Source organism: Saccopteryx leptura, chromosome 2, assembly GCF_036850995.1.
Source record: "Saccopteryx leptura isolate mSacLep1 chromosome 2, mSacLep1_pri_phased_curated, whole genome shotgun sequence".
In the NCBI taxonomy this organism is placed as follows: domain Eukaryota; kingdom Metazoa; phylum Chordata; class Mammalia; order Chiroptera; family Emballonuridae; genus Saccopteryx; species Saccopteryx leptura.
In genome coordinates, this window is record NC_089504.1 from 183,060,351 (window position 1) to 183,070,114 (window position 9,764).

Sequence of the window (9,764 nt, forward strand, 5' to 3'; positions counted from 1 at the left end):
TATGCTTATACCTCAGCTAGTATTTTTAAAAAAGATTTTATTTATTGATTTTACAGAGTTGGGGTGGGGAAGCAAGCAGTATCAACTCATAGTTGCTTCACTAGCTGTTCATTGCTTGCTAGTTGTTGCTCCTATGTGCCCTGAAGGAGCAAGCCCATAGTTTTGAACCTGGATCTCTGTTCCAGGTCAATGCTCTGCCTACTCTGCCACCACAGGCCAGGCTCAGCTAGAATTTTTAAAAATTAATTAATTAATTGGCCTGACCAGGCGGTGGTACAGTGGATAGATGGTTGGCCTGGGATGGTGAGGACCCAGGTTCAAATCCCCAAGGTCGCCTGCTTGAGCATGAAATCATAGACATGATCCCATAGTCACTGGCTTGAGTCCCAGGTCGCTGGCTTGAGCAAGGGGTCACTCACTCTGCTGGAGCCCTTCAGTCAAGGCACATATGAGAAAGCAATCAATGAACAACTGAAGTGCTGCAACAAAGAATTGATGCTTCTCATCTCTCTCCCTTCCTGTCTGTCCCTCTCTTTCTCTCTGTCACTAAAAAAATTAAGTTGCTCTTTTATTTTATTTACTTATGTATTTATTTTTTGCGAGAGAGACAAGAAGAGAGAGAGATGAGAAGCATCAATTCTTTGTTGCAGCACTTTAGTTGTTCATTGATTGCTTTCTCATATGTGCCTTGATCTGGGGGGCCTACTGCTGAGCCAGTGACCCCTTGCTTAAGACAGCAACCTTGGGCTCAAGCTGGTGACATTATGCTTCAAGCCAGTGACCTTTGGGCTCAAGCCAGTGACCATGGGGTCATGTCTGTGATCCCACACTCAAGCCAGCAACCCTGCACTCAAGCTGGGAGCCTGTGCTCATGTCGTCGACCTTGGGGTTTTGAACCTGGGTCCTCAGTGTCCCAGGCTGATATTCTATCTACTGCACCACTGCCTGGTCAGTTTTTTTGTTTTTTTTTTAATTGACTTGAGAGAGAGAGAGAGAGAGAAACCAATATGTTGTTCAATTCATTTATGCATTCATCAGTTGATTCTTGTATGTGCCCTGACTGGGGATTGAACCTGAAATTTTTGCTTATACACAGATGCTCTAACTGTCCAGAGCCTCAGCTATATTTTAACACACACTTAATAGGACATATGTGCAAAGGTTGTAGACATGGGAAGACAAGCCTGATAGACCTGGTTTGAGCTCTAAAATCAATCAATAAAAATTTTTAAATAAATAAATAAATCCACTTGGATGTCTAATTAGTATTTCCTACCTACCATGTTCAAACAAATTCTTCCTTCCTCTTCCTCCTGTGGCAGTTCCCTGGCCCTCCCTATCTTAGTAAAAGGTAACTCCTTTGTTCCAGCTGTATTTTTTAAATTGAGATATAATTTACATACCATAAAAGTCACTTTAAAAAAATTGTTTTTAAGTGAGAGGGAGATAGTGAGACAGACTCCTGTGTGCACCCTGACAGGGATCCACCCAGCAGCCCCCTCTGGGGCTGATGCTAAAATCAACTGAGCTATTTTTAGCGCCTTAGACTGAAGTTCTGACCCAATGAGCCATCCTCAGCACCTGGGGTGACACTTGAACCAATTGAGCCACTGGCTATGGAACTAGAAGAGAAAGAGAAGGGGGAGGAAGTGGGGGAGAGAAGCAGATGGTCTCTTCTTTTGAGTGTCCTGACTGGGAATTGAACCAGGATGATACTCTATCCACTGAACCAACTGGCCAAGGCTAGTATCACCTTTTTAAAGCGTATTATTCAGTGATTTTTCCTATACTCACATAGTTACGCAATTATCACCAATATCTAATTCCAGAACATTTTATCTCCCCAAAAAGAAACCCCTGTACTCACAAGCAGTCACTCTCCATTTACCCCTGAACAGTTCCTGGCAACCACAAGTCTACTTTCTGTCTGTCTGGATTTGTCTGTTATAGACATTTTATATAAGTGGAATCATATAATATGTGGCCTTTTGTGTCTGGCTTCTTTCATTTAGCATGTTTTCAAGGTTCATTTATGTTATAGCATGCATCAGTCATTTATTCCTCACATGGCAGAATAATATTCCGTTGAATGTATATATGAATTTTTGTTTGCCCATTCATCAGTTGATGGACATTTGGCTTGTTGCCAGTTTTGGGCTATTATAAATAATGTTGCTTTGAATATCCATGTAAAAAAATGTCTTTTATTTTTTTAATGTAGACACTGTTTTCAATTCTCATGATGTATACTGAGGAATGGAATTGCTGAGTCATATGGTAAGTCTATGTTTAACTTTTTAAGAAACTGCCAAACTGTTTTTCAAAACAGCTGCCTCATTTTACATTCCCATTAGCAATGTATGAAGGTTTCATTTTCTCCATATCCTCAAACAAACACTTATTGTTCAACTTTCTAATTTGAGCCATCCTAGTGGGTGTGAAGTGGTATCTTAGTGGTTTTAATTTATATTTCCCAAATGATCAATAGTGTTATATATCACTTCATGTGCTTATTGGCCATTTATTCATCTTCTTTGGAGAAATGTCTATTGAATTCCTTTACCCATTTTGTAACTGAGTTATTTATATTTCTATTATTGAGTTGTAAAAGTACTTTATATATTCTAGACACTGGACTCTTTTTTTAATTGAGAGGTGGGGAGATAGACAGACAGATTCCTGCATGTGTCCTGACTGGGATCCACCCAGCAAGCCCACTATGGGGCAGTGCTCTGCCTATCTGGGGCCATTGCTCCGTTGCTCTGCAACCAAGCTATTTTAGTGCCTGAGGTGAGGCCATGGTTTCATCTTCAGCACCCGAAGCCAAGTTGCTCAAATGAGCCATGGCTGTGGGAGGGGGAGAGAGAGAAAGTGAGAAGGGAGAGGGGTGGAGAAGCAAATGGTCACTTCTTTTGTGTGCCCTGACTGGGAACTGAACCCAGGACTTCCACACGCTGGGCCAACACTCTACCAGTGAGTTGTCTTTTCTGAAAATGTCTTTTCAAGCACATTTTTAATTTTGGTAAGGTCTAATTTATGTTTTCTTCTTTGTACTGTTGGTTTTGTATATAAAAAATCACAGCCTAACTCAAGGCCACAAAGATTTACACTTATGTTTATTTATAAGACTGGTAAAGTTTTAGCCCCTATAATTAGGCCTTTGATTCATTTTGAGATACTTAAAAATATTTTTAAAGGTTTTATTTATTAATTTTTTAGAGAGAGGAGAGAGAGAAAAGAGAGGAGCAGGAAGCATCAACTCATAGTTGCTTCTCATATGTGCCTTGACCAGGAGAGGAACATATGTGCTTTGAAGAGGGCTTCAAACCAGTGACCTCTGCGTTCCAGATCAATGTTCCACCCACCTTGTCACCACAGGACAGGTTAAAAGTATACTTAAAATTTTTTTCAATTACACTTGACATTCAATAGTATATTAGTTTCAGGTGTACAACATAGTGGTTAGACATTTATGTAACTTACAAAGTGATCTCCCCCATAACTGCAATATCCACCTGACACTATACATAGCTATTACAATATTATCAACTATATTCACCATGCTATACTTTACATCCCTGTGACTATTTTGTAACTGCCAATTTATACTTCTTAATCCCTTCTTTTTTTCTTCTTCTTCTTCCTCCTCCTCCTTCTTCTTCTTCCTCCCCCCCCCCCCTTCTTCTTCTTCTTTTTTCTGGCAATTCATATAGGAGGAGAACACAGATAAATCCTCCCTCTTCAGATCATGGCAATTTTAATCTATCCCATAAGCATAGCCACTAAATCTATTATTAGAAGAAAATATGGTAGTCAAATGGGAAACTTAATCCCTCTTTTTCAGCCCCCCAACCCCCTCTTATCTGGCAACCATCAGTTTATTCTGTTTCTGAGTTTGTTTCTGTTATGTTTGTTCATTTACTTTGTTTTTTAGATTCCACTTAAAAATGAAGTCATATGGTATTTGTCTTTTTCTGATTGACTTATTTCAGTCAGCACAATACCCTCTAGGTCCATCCATGTTGTTGCAAATGGTTAAGATTACATTTTTAAAATTATTTTTATTTATTTATTCATTTTAGAGGAGAGAGAGAGAGAGAGAGAGAGAGAGAGAGAGAGAGAGAGAGAAGGGGGGAGGAGCAGGAAGCTTCAACTCCCATATGTGCCTTGACGAGGCAAGCCCAGTGTTTTGAACCGGCAACCTCTGCATTCCAGGTCGAGGCTTTATCCACTGCGCCACCACAGGTCAGAAGATTACATTTTTTATGGCAAAGTAATATTTCATTGCATATATATACCACATCTTCTTTATCCAATCATCTATCAAAGGACACAGGTGGCTTCCATATCTTGACTATTGTAAATGATGCTACAATGAACATAGAAATGCATATATCTTTTCAAATTAATGTTTTGGATTTCTTTGGATAAACAACCAGAAGTGAGATGGCTGAGTCATATTGTACTTCTAGTTTTAATTTTCAGAGGAATCTCCATACTGTTTTCCATAATAGCTGCACTATTTTGCAATTCCACCAAGAGTGCACAGGGGTTACTTTTCTCCACATCCTTGGCAACACTTCTTTATGAGATCATTTTTTTCTTTTCTTAAATTTTATTTATTGATTTAAGAACATCATCATTGATTTGAACAATATCAATTTGTTGTTCACTTGTTCCATTCATTTGTTGCTTCTTCTGACCAGAGATCAAACCCACAACTTTGGCATATGGGGATAACACTCTAACAAACTGACCTACCCAGCTTCTCTTATTTTTTAATTACAGTTGACATTTATAAGATAATTTTTGTATATGGTATGAAGTAGGGGTCCAATTTCATTCTTTTGCAGGTAGATAACCAGTTGTCCCAACACTGTTTAGTAAATAAACTATTCTTTTCCCCATTAAATTGTCATAGTACTCATAAAAAATTAATTGACTTTAAATATTTGGACTTCTGTCTGGAGTCTCAATTTTATTCCATTGTTCTATATCTCCATTCTTATGCCAGTATCAAAAAGGCTTCATAGGCCTGATCTGTGGTGACACAGTGGATAAAGTGTCGACCTGGAATGCTGAGGTTGCCGTTTGAAACCCCAAGCTTGCCTGGTCAAGGCACACCATGGGAGTTGATGCTTCCTGCTCCTCCCCCTTCTCTCTCTCTCTCTCTCTCATTCTCTCTCTTCTCTCTAAAACAGTGTTTCCCAACCTTTTTTGTGCCATGCCCCACCTTAACCTTTCTAAAATTTTTATGTCCCCCCCCATGTAACATACATAATTTTTAACATTAAAAAATCGATTTGTTCACTTAATAAACATAAATGATAGGTTCTAGGAAGAAATCACTATGAAATTGTTAACAAAACACAGTAAGTAAAATTTCAAAACATATAATGAAAAACAAATTTAAATTCCAAATAATTTTAATAGATTTTTCTATATTAATTTATTATTTTAATTTAGTGTGATCCTTGCGCTTGATGCTTGCTGCACAGAGATTTTATATTAGATTCCAATTTGGTTAGCTTTAGTCTCAAGTCTCCACGTTGTGTTATATCCAGCCGATTTCTTTTTTTTACCAGTAAATCATTTACAGCACTAAATCCACATTCAGCTAAAAATGAAGATGGAAACGGTAGCAATAGTTTTCTTGCACATTTGGTTGAATTTGGGTATTTGATTTCTGTTTCCTCACAAAGCCATGCCATCGCTCCTTTGATATTAAATAAAATAAAGCTTTAACTGACTCATCATTTTGCAATTCTGCGAGTTCTTCTTGATACTGCATATTTGATATATCAGACAAATCCACTAACATTGGCTGCATCATCCATGTTGGGAAATCAATTTGTTTTAAATCAGAAAATCTTTCTTTTAAATCAGCCAATAGAATATTCAAATGATTGACAATAACAAGTAAAGCGGTATCAGTTACTTCACATTTTTGGAGCCAATGAAACTGTTGAAAGTTTTTGTTGTTAATATGTTTCTGACATAACTCAATATTGGTAATGAAACCAAATATCTTTGCTTTTGCATTACCAAGAGTTTTATTTGTTCCTTGAAGTTGCTTATTTAATATATTTAGTTTTTCAAAGATATCGGCTAAATAACTCACAAATGCTTTACCATCTATTGTTAACAGATAACTTCATTTCAGGCTTGTCACTTAAAAAATCACTAAGAGTATCAAACAGTTCCATAAATCTTTTCAAACAGTTTCCATTAGATAGCCATCTGACTTCAGTATGAAGTAAAAGTCTCACATGGTCTTCATTTTGTTCATAAAATAGCTTGAAAAGACGCTCACATTTGGCACTAGCTTTAATAGCATTAACACACTTTATTACTGTATGTAATACTTCATTCAGAACAGGCGAGATGTTTTTAGCTACCAAGTTTTCCCTATGAATAACACAATGCACAAGAATCATTTCTGGATTCGCATCTTTCATCAATATTAAGCAGCCATTTTTCTTGCCCATCATATTGGGAGCACCATCTGCAGCACAAGATGTTATATTTTTCATTGGTATATCATTGACATCTAAGTAGTTTTTTAGCTTATTATATATATCTTTGGAGGTAGTGGTGCTTTCTAATCTTTTACAGAACAACATTTCTTCAGCAAAATGTCCTTTATCAATATATCTTACGTAAGTTATCAATACTGCCTCACTGTCTCTCAAAGTTGATTCATCCATTTGCAAGGAGAATTTTCTTGTTTTCAGCTTTTCAATAAGTTGTTTTTCAATATCCTCACTCATTTCGTCTATTCTTCTGCTAACAGTATTGTCACTGAGTGGCATAGCTTTTACATCTTTGTCATCTTTTTCAAGAACCGTTTTAAGAAATGCTGATATTGACGGTTTTATTAAATTCTCTCCTATAGTGTGATTTTCTCCAGTTTTAGCGATGAATAAAGAAATTTGATAACTAGCCTCAAGAACATGATTATTAGTTGAAGTATGAGCAGTAAATAGAGACTTTAATGTTCTTTTTTCAAAATTTTTCTTTAAAGTTTTAAAGTAACTCAAATCTGAATTAATATGAGCACTATGTTTCGCCTTCAAATGTGCCTCAAGATGACCTCGTTTCATTGATTCGTTGGTCAAGCATTGCTGGCATAAAAGACAAAAAGGAATCCTCTCATCGTGAACAGCGGGTATGAACCCAAATTTTAAATATTCCTCCGAATATTGACGAGTTTTTTTCTTGCTTGCACCACTCATTTTACTATGGGTATAAGAAATACAAAATAAGATCAATTAAAAACTAATATTAAAATATGTGTTAAAATATATTCAATGTGACATAGAGTAAACGTATACTAAAAATTCATATTTATTTAAATGTATATAACACATTTACTACACTACCACTGCAAATCAAAAGGTATCTATATTTTTTCCACTTGACAAAATTTTCTGGAAAGTTATGCTTCTAAAATTAAAATTGTCATGCATGCACTATTATAGCCCAAATAATATTTATAAAATATTATTGCTTTCTAGCCCCGATGCAAGAAGTACTTAATAAAGAGTTTAATATTGATAAAAATGGCCCTGGCCAGTTGGCTCAGCGGTAGAGCGTCGGCCTGGCGTGCGGGGAACCCAGGTTCAATTCCCGGCCAGGGCACATAGGAGAAGCGCCCATTTGCTTCTCCACCCCCACCCCCTCCTTCTTCTCTGTCTCCCTCTTCCCCTCCTGCAGCCAAGGCTCCATTGGAGCAAAGATGGCCCGGGTGCTGGGGATGGCTCCTTGGCCTCTGCCCCAGGCGCTAGAGTGGCTCTGGTCGCGGCAGAGTGATGCCCCGGAGGGGTAGAGCATCACCCTCTGGTGGGCAGAGCGTAGCCCCTGGTGGGCGTGCCGGGTGGATCCCAGTCGGGTGCATGCATGAGTCTGACTGTCTCTCCCCGTTTCCAGCTTCAGAAAAATACAAAAAAATATATATATTGATAAAAATAAAATCAAATACTTACCAATTATATCTATACAATATATATATGTATATTTATTAAATCAACGAGCTTTTACAACAGTTTTGACTAACACTTATTTCAAATTAACACCAACTGAATGATGTGAAACACTACAGAAGTTGCGATGGGCCAATTAGGTGAGAATAACTGCGTTGTTTAGCGAGTTTTTAAAACATCCGGGGTTCCCCGCGGCAGACGGCACGCTCGCGGTGAACCCAGGACGAAGTTTACTTGACGATGCCAATCACCCAGTTGATATTTTGGTCTCGTCAAATGAAATTATACTTAATAATTATTTACCGCAATTATTAAAGAATTGCATTTTTTGTTAAATTTGGCACCGATATCTAGCATTGCATTTAAATGGCCCGGGGCGAAAGAGTTAAAGTCGTGTCGAGTCTATTTTCAAATCGCCCCCCTTAACTATCGAATTGCCCCCCTGTGGGGCATGGGCCCCACGTTGGGAAACACCGCTCTAAAATGAATAAAATATTAAAAAAAAAAAAGATTGTACTGATTTTAGCCTACCAGGCAGTGGCACAGTGGATAGAGCATCGGCCTGGGATGCAGAGGACCCAGGTTTGAAACCCCAAGGTCACTGGCTTAAGCACAGGCTCATCCCACTTGAGCGTGAGCTCACCAGCTTGAGCACAGGATCATAGACATGATCCCATGGTTGATGGCTTGAGTCTAAATGTCTGACTTGAACCCAAGGTAACTGGCTTCAGCAAAGGGTCACTGGTTCAGCTGGAGTCTCCTGGTCAAGGCACATATGAGAAAGCAATCAGTGAACAATTAAAGTGACACAGAGACGAGTGGCTGCTTCTCATCTCTCTCCTCTTTCTGTCTCTCTCACTAAAAACAAAACAACAACAACAAAAAAATACAAACACCAGAATTTTGATAGGGATTGTACTGATTCTGTATATCAATTTGGGAGTATTGCCATCTTAATAATGTTGTCTTTTTTTTTTTAATGTTTTATCTTTTTTTAAAAAAATTTATTTATTTATTTTTTACAGAGACAGAGAGTGAGTCAGGGAGAGGGATAGACAGGGACAGACAGACAGGAACGGAGAGAGATGAGAAGCATCAATCATTAGTTTTTCATTGTGCATTGCAACACCTTAGCTGTTCATTGATTGCTCTCTCATATGTGCCTTGACCGTGGGCCTCCAGCAGACCGAGCAACCCCTTGCTGGAGCCAGTGACATTGGGTTCAAGCTGGTGGGCTCTTGCTCAAACCAGATGAGCCAACGCTCAAGCTGGCAACCTCGGGGTCTCAAACCTGGGTCCTCTGCATCCCAGTCCGATGCTCTATCCACTGTGCCACCGCCTGGTCAGGCATTAATGTTAAGTTTTTTAATCCATGAATATCTAATGTCTTTTCATTTATTTAGCTCTTCTTAGTTTCTTCGAACTATGTTAAAGACTTTATTCATTGTAGAGAGGAGACAGAGAGAGAGAGAGAGAGAGAGAGAGAGAGAGAGAGAGAGAGAAAGAAGGGCAGGAGGAGCAGAAAGCATCAACTCCCATATGTGCCTTGACCAGGCAAGCCCAGGGTTTTAAACTGGCAACCTCAGTGTTCTAGGTTGATGCTTCATCTACTGCGCCACCACAGGTGAGGCAGCAAATGCTATTTTTAAAATTTCTAGTACAGTGCACCACGACAGGTCAAGTATGAACTATGCATTGTAATTTTTGGTGTACAAATATGTCACTTACTTTGTTAAATTTATTTGTAAGTATTTTTTCTATTTGATGCTATTGTAAATGAAA

At 38.3% G+C, this 9,764-nt stretch overlaps 1 non-coding gene across 1 annotated transcript; it reads right to left on the reverse strand.

Moving 5' to 3' along the window:
• Positions 1-3,686: 3,686 nt before the first annotated feature.
• LOC136396127 (small nucleolar RNA SNORA29) lies at positions 3,687-3,825 on the reverse strand. Its single transcript, XR_010749544.1, has one exon. It is a non-coding gene; the product is annotated as a small nucleolar RNA SNORA29 (small nucleolar RNA).
• Between the last annotated feature and the right edge of the window lie 5,939 nt (positions 3,826-9,764).